This window comes from Thalassophryne amazonica, chromosome 21, assembly GCF_902500255.1.
Source record: "Thalassophryne amazonica chromosome 21, fThaAma1.1, whole genome shotgun sequence".
NCBI classification, from domain to species: Eukaryota; Metazoa; Chordata; class Actinopteri; order Batrachoidiformes; family Batrachoididae; genus Thalassophryne; species Thalassophryne amazonica.
Window position 1 is genome coordinate 31,592,026 of NC_047123.1, and position 7,599 is coordinate 31,599,624.

The 7,599-nt window shown below is 38.4% G+C and overlaps 1 long non-coding RNA gene across 1 annotated transcript; it reads right to left on the reverse strand.

Annotated features, from left to right (window-relative positions):
* Positions 1–1,168: 1,168 nt before the first annotated feature.
* LOC117503309 lies at positions 1,169–6,117 on the reverse strand. The gene is made up of 2 exons (XR_004558542.1): positions 5,869–6,117; positions 1,169–1,597 (listed from the first exon to the last, which is right to left on the reverse strand). It is a non-coding gene; the product is annotated as an uncharacterized LOC117503309 (long non-coding RNA).
* Between the last annotated feature and the right edge of the window lie 1,482 nt (positions 6,118–7,599).

The window sequence follows — 7,599 nt, forward strand, 5'->3', positions numbered from 1 at the left end:
TAACAAGCTCTTCCACTTAACATGGTCTATCTTGCTCTTTGAAGCAATCAGCTCAAAATGTTTTTTTTAATTGATTGACACATTAAGAATGTAAATACATAAATTATATAAATTCAAATCCTGATCATCACCATATATAATGAGCTGTTCCACTTAACAGGACCAATCTTCTCCTTTAAGCAATCAGCTCAAAATGTTTTTTTAATTGATTGACACATTAAGAATGTAAATACATAAATGATATAAATTCAAATCCTGATCATCACCAATATTTAATGAGCTCTTCCACTTAACAGGACCAATCTTCTCCTTTAAGCAATCAGCTCAAAACATTTTTTTTACAACAAAGTGATTGAGATCCTCAAAAAATAAGTAAATAAAGGATCAACTACTGAGACCTGATCACAAAATTTAACAAGCTCTTCCACTTAACATGGTTTATCTTGTTCTTTGAAGCAATCAGCTCAAAATGTTTTTTTTTAATTGATTGACACATTAAGAATGTAAATACATAAATGATGTAAATTCAAATCCTGATCATCACCAATATTTAATGAGCTGTTCCACTTAACAGGACCAGTCTTCTCCTTTAAGCAATCAGCTCAAAACATTTATTTACAACAAAGTGATTGAGATCCTCAAAAATAAGTAAATAAAGGATCAACTACTGAGACCTGATCACAAAATTTAACAAGCTCTTCCACTTAACATGGTCTATCTTGCTCTTTGAAGCAATCAGCTCAAAATGTTTTTTTTTAATTGATTGACACATTAAGAATGTAAATACATAAATGATATAAATTCAAATCCTGATCATCACCAATATTTAATGAGCTGTTCCACTTAACAGGACCAGTCTTCTCCTTTAAGCAATCAGCTCAAAACATTTTTTTTAAACAAATAGATTGAAATGCTCAGAAAGTAAGTAAATCAAGAAGGATCAACAACTGATACCTGATCATCACCAAACTCTAAAAGGCCCTTCATCTCGATAATATGATTATTTCACACAGTTTCATGGTGATCAGCTCAAATCCCACAACTAACAGATGCGATGAAACTGAACCCCCTTGGTGGAGGTACTTTAAAAAAAAAGAGATGTTCAAAAAAAGGATGTTTTGACAGTTTGAAAGATTAAATCTGTGCCGTCTTGCTCAATGAGGCTTTTCACGTGGCTAACATCCTACTCTGTGTCTCTGCTTCGAACCGCTCCAGTGTTTGTTTCACGGCTCAGTCTGCCGAGTCCTGATCCATTGTCTCCTGGGCCGGTGAGTCCCGACGCTGACCTCTGTGGGGAGTCTTCCAGGCACCACTTGTTGGTTTCAAGTCAGTATGAACCCTTCTTGCTGGAGCAGTTGGAGCCTATGGCACCGAGTCTGCAGGACGCAGCAAAACAAGCCTTTAACGACAACCAGATGTGGCGCTGTCCTCCCAGATCATCCGTTCTGCTTTGCGCGAGATCTTCCTCAGATAGTCGTGCTGCCGGTGCCTGTTTGTTTGTTCGTAAGGAGCAATCAGAACACTCACAAATGACTTTTTCATGCTGGCTGCCAGCTAATGCCACAGCACAGACTCAACATCTGGTTTTGCGTTCGTCCTAAAAAAAATGTATTTTCATTTGATTGGTGAATAATTCATGAATGAGCGGATAATCCCACGAGTTACACACAAACAGATTATTCTGTTCAAAATGCAGTAAATCTTTGTCATAACAACGTGCAACTGGAGCCAACCAATTTCTGCTTCATAATGATATCATTGTTACATCTTACCTCCGCTCACCCCTGCCGCTAGACGTTGAGTAAGCACGTAGCAGCCTGCTGGTTATACTATTAGCAATACAGATGAGAGATGTCTGCATGTCTGCAGAGTCAACCTGTAATTTTCGTGGCTGTATATCCTCAGGCGAGAGACAAAGTCAGATTTATAGATTTATTCTGTCTTCAAATTAGCATCGTGCCTCAAATTCCAGCGTTTCATCCTGGAGTCTGCTGCAGTGTTTTTGTGAAAGAGAACCAAGAGATTGGCTGTAATTCCCCAAAATGTGTGCAAGCACTGTTCAAAGAGCACGTATTAGAACGCTCATTTCAATGCAGCTATTTTTTTTCTACATCGTTTGAGGAATGTTTGCGTAGAAAAGAAGAAAATGATCCACCACATCAGGGAGATATGATACACAGAACCAACTTTTGTTGGCTTTTTAAAAAAAAAAAAAATGGTTAGGTGTCATCATATATAAGAAACAAAACAATTTATGTTGGTAAAAGCCTTTTCAAATAATTCCATATGATAAAATTAACACAATCTTTGACTGCAAAAAGAGCATAACACAAAATATAGTTGAAAATAAATTTTATTATTTCTTTTCAGTTAAATGGACTTGTGCAGAAATCGTAAGCACCTTGTCTTCCCCTATGAATGATATTTGTTTTTTTTTCTATAGTATTTAACTGTATAAGAACAACTTTTAATATTTTAAATGCTGATATAAAAAATACCAATTTTTTGCCTTTTTATTAATGAATGTTGTATGTTTTTAATGAGTAAAACTTTTTTCAGATCAATAAAACCCGATGACTTTGTAAGTTTTCAACCCAGTGCAACTTACCACAAATACAACAATCAAATAATCAAGACATTATTGCCACACTAGGAAGAATTGCATTTGAAAAGCAGAGTGTTGACATGTTACATATTTATAGTTTAGTTTTTTATGCTGAATATTGTTTGAGATTCAGAAGTTTCTTTGCTTTCTGATTTTGTTTTGTTTTTAATCATGCCTAAAAAAAAATTTTTGCACAGTATTTTTCTGGTGAACAAACAATTTCAAGAAGAACGAGGGGAGGTGATGGTCTAGTGGTTAAAGTGTTGGCTTGAGACCAGAGGATCCTCAATTCAAATCCCAACCTGACCGGTGTGTAGTGAGCACCTTGTATGGCAGCACCCTGACATCGGGATGAATGTGAGGCATTATTGTGAAGCGCTTTGAGCATCTGATGCAGATGGAAAAGCGCTATATAAATGCAGTCCATTTACCATTTAACAAGATATGAATTAAAAGCCACAAATTACAACAAAAAATTCAAGTTGTACATTTTAAAACAACAATATGCAAATATGCATGTTTGAAATATTTGGTAAAGTCAGATTTGTGGTGGTGGTGGTGGGGGGGGGGGGGGGGGGGGGGGTTCCGGGCATTTTTTTCCCATGATGCTTCACCACTACTGAAGACTGGCAAATGCCAAGGGTTCTGTCATCTAAGGCAAACTCTTAACCCTGAATTTAACCCTAATTTTCACCTCAACTACATGCTTAACCTTCACTTTAACCTCCAGCTGGGCTTCACTTCACAGTAAAGCGTCATGGAAATAACTAGAGAGCAACTTTGAGGATATTCTTAAATCTGACACACTGCTCTGTTTGGTAGATTGAATAATTCATTTAATTTTTTTCAATTTAATTGAAATTTTGTAATCTGATTGTTGGAGATCTTGTTTCAGTCAAATGTGGGGTTTTTTTTTTCCCCTTTGGATTTTATCAAAGTTTTGCCATTTCAATATTAAATTTTGAAGATATGTAATTTGGATTTACATCTGAATTAGTGGCTTTAATTCAGACCTTTTTAAAACCAGACTGATTCCACTGACATCAAACCATAACTCTGTGCAACAGATCACACCTCTACACTTTATTAAGCACCTTCATTTGAAATAGTGTTCAAATGATTTTTTTAAGGTGATGAAATCAATTATTTTCATTATGGTTCTGTAGGTTTGGCCCGTATGCAAAGTTGATCATAAAATGGTCACAAAAAGTGCAGAGACAGTTCACCTTTTTTTCTTTTGTAAGCACATTTATTTATAATTGAACAACACAGTGAAAAGCAGATGGTTTTTCTCCAGCATTCATAAACACAACCACACATGCATTTTTGTATGTCACCAGGTCATTGGATTAATCCAAATCCAGAAGACGCTCTGTTTGAAGTTGAGGGTTTTTTTGGTTAATGTTTTTTTTATTATTATTATTTATGAGAGGTAAACACATTCCACGGCCGACTTGTCCTGAATTGATCTCTGCTGACTCACGGGAATGATTACAAGCATCTAAAAGACAGTGGCCCTCGGGTTACTGATGTGCACGTACTGTGCATGTGCAGACAGCTTTGTGTCAAGAACAATGTTTACAGTTTGGACCCCCCCCCCCCCCCCCCCAACAGCATTCAGAGTAATGCTGTCAGCAAGTAATGAAAGATTCTATTAAGACCTTAAACATCCTCATGGAGAACAGCCTAATGGTTTCACTTTAAAGAAACAACATTACCCAATGAGCCCAAAGGACACTAGGCAGGTTCTGCTTGGCCTGGTTGACTTCAGAGATTGTCAGAATTGGAATTTGTCAGAAAAATTTGAAGTTTGTAACTGGGGTGGTCGGGGGCTAAGCCAAGATTTGACAACTCAAAGAAAACAAATGCTAGGAACTTCTGGTTTAGCAAAGAGCCTACTCTATCACCTATATTTTTCCCCAAAAGACATTAAGTGTATGTTCCTTGAAAATGTACTTTTGGGGCGGCAGTAGTTCAGTTGGTAGAGCGAGCCGAAGAGTCGGAGGTTTGAATCCGACTCCCAACCAGTCAAAAATCTGCATATTGCCATTGTGTCCTTGGGCAAGAACTCACCTTGGCTGAGTGAGGTATGAATGAGGTGGTGGTCGGAGGGGCCGTAGGTGCAGAATCGCGACCACGCTTCCATCAGTTTGCCCCAGGGCAGCTGTGGCTGCACTAGTAGCTTACCACCACCATTGTGCGTGAATGAATATTGCAACTTGTAAAGTGCTTTGGGTGTCTTGAAAAGTGCTCTATAAATCCAAGTCATTATTATTAAAGATCCCAATACTATATTGTCTGATGCTGTTTCAGAAAAGTGCAAAACTGTCAGTGCCATAAGACCTTCTACACTGAAACCGAAATCCTAATTAAATCAGTTTAATTGGTAACACTCAAATGAATTAAAGTTTTCCAAATTAAGTAAAAGGTGTCCTTAATGTTACTTGTTAGAATGATTTGGATCAACTTAATTCATTTGAGTATTAACAATTGAAGCACTTTAAGTTGATCCAACAATTTTGATGTTGTTAAACATTTTAATTCTGAACGCTTACTGCTCAGTCTTCCTGCTGATCAATTTTTTTTTTTTTTTATAGTTTTCCCTGAATATCACCAACTACTCCCATTTTGTGATCCACCACAACATGGCTCCTAGTACTCTTAATTACAAAAATGTGCTACTTGTAGCAGTTGCTGATGATTACATTGAACTTTTTAGGGTTAAATGGGTAATTCAGGGAATAAAATAATCGTGCTGACTGGCATGCTTGTGACCATGATGTTGCGGTTTTGGGGCTGCATCCGGCCCTTGCTCTCCCAGTTTGGGACCTGTTCTTAAACATAAAAGCAAATAGACACGTCTGGCTCAACTTGGATGAATCCCATCGGATTTGAATGTGATATTCAACAGCAATAGGACATAAAGTCCTAAACTCCAGTTGTGTGAGCACTTAAGCGTTTATCTTAAGACAATACAGCCCCTGAACCCAAGGAGTTGGCCCGTCTGCTTGAGCTCCAGGCTGTAATACCACTGGTTCAAGTCAGCGTCTTGCTCATACATCTTTCTAAAATTATACACCGCAACGACGAAAAGCGGCCACTTCTAAACACTGTGAAAAATTCAGATTTAGATCCCCCCTTTTTTTTTATCTTGTTATTGTGTTACACAGGGACTGAAAGACGAGTCACATCATTATGAAATCATGTGAGGAGGGCAATTATCCATCACAAAAGTCCCATAGAAAAAAAAATAAAAAACCCACCGGTTTGGGAAGACAACAGATCCTTTGTTTGCTCCATTGTTAGTGACACAGTGCCGAACTCCTCCTCATAATAGCCCGTTTCTCCAGTGAGCCGTCTGCCTTTATCAGGCGCACTTTGTTCTCGACAGCAAGCAAACTGACTTTTTGAGTCGCAAAACGGGCAGTTTATGTATAAGCTCATTCAGGTTACCGTCGGCTGTCGTGACCCCCACATTTGAGTCATGGCCAAAGCCGAGTGTCCTTATTCCTCCTCACACTTGTCATATTCATGACACACAATCATTTCTATTATTGACATTTTGCTGAAGCGATAGCATCATGTGACTGACAGCGTCACGTGAATGTCGTATCATCGCTCCGACGTAGTTGTAATCCTGACTTTGCAGTTCCGTCACTTTGAACTCACTGACCTCTCGGCTTAGCAGTGCAGTCTCTGAGCTGTTGACGACTGACCACACAATGACAGGGTTTTCATTGCCGCAGCAATGCAGCGACCAGAGAGCAGAGAAAGAGTTTGAGGAGAAGCAGGAAGATCACACGTTCAGGCACAACTAGGAAATGGCGAATCAGGCTTGATCCATACAGGAGCCCAGTAGACTGGAAGCTGTCATGGTGGAGTTGTCAAACACGTGACATGAAAATTCAGTAAGGTATATCTTATATATTAGATTCCAATTTTAAGGTGTAACTATGCCAGTATACAAAGGTATATCTAAATATCTAAAAAGGAAGAGTAGAAAAGAAAAGAGTAGAGCCACTTAGGTGCCTGGCCTTGAGAACCAGGGATGGTAGGTTAAGAGACATGACAAAATTCACTCAACCACCTGTTTGGGTTTGATACCTGGTTTTCCTGCATAACTAGTACATAGCTTGTGGGGATCTTGGTGTACTACTAGGAATAAATCAGGAAAGGTTGGTTAAACTTAACTTTTTCTTGAGATTGGCGGATGTTGGCATCCAGGTTTCACATCCGAGTTCAAACAGAGTTGTCTAGACTGGTGTGGAGTTTAATAGAAGTATACCCATAACCCAAGCAGATCACGCCATGTGGCACATGGTGATGCAACTTGCACCAATCTATACCAAGTAATAAGTCGAATCTCATCTCCCCCCAACCCTGAGTTGTATACAAGTTGTGCAGTGTAGCAATTTGGTCAGGAGTGTGAGCTGCTTGGGGAAATCGGCCAAGATATGCAGAGTTGAAACTCAATGCGATCCTGCCTGAATCGTGGCAAACTTGGCCAAGTGTGAGTTGCTTAATGCAAAATTATTGCACTAAATCACTCACTGTTGTGCAATCTATTACTTGATGAACACATACCCACCATTCTTTGCTCCAAAGCAGCTTGTTTATGATCCAGCTACATGCTAACTAGCCAATCTTGCTAGCTCACTCACTAGCAAGATTATAAGTTAGCATTTATTAATGAAATAATATTTTCACTATCTAAACCTGTCTTAAAAATGACAGAATCTTCCAGTTTGTTTTTGGCGCAGTTTCTCATAGAAACCTGCACACGTTTATTAGCTCAGTTTATGTTATCCACAGAGAACAGAAAGACAGAAATACAAATGTACCACGCAACAGTTGACATCAACAAAATATCCGTCTGCTGATATTCAATAAAAACTTTTTTTTTTAATAGAAAAAGGAATATTCTATATATTGTAGGCCCTGAGACCTATTTTGATTGTGGTGTGTGCTAGTTTATGCTATTTGCTATTTTAAGG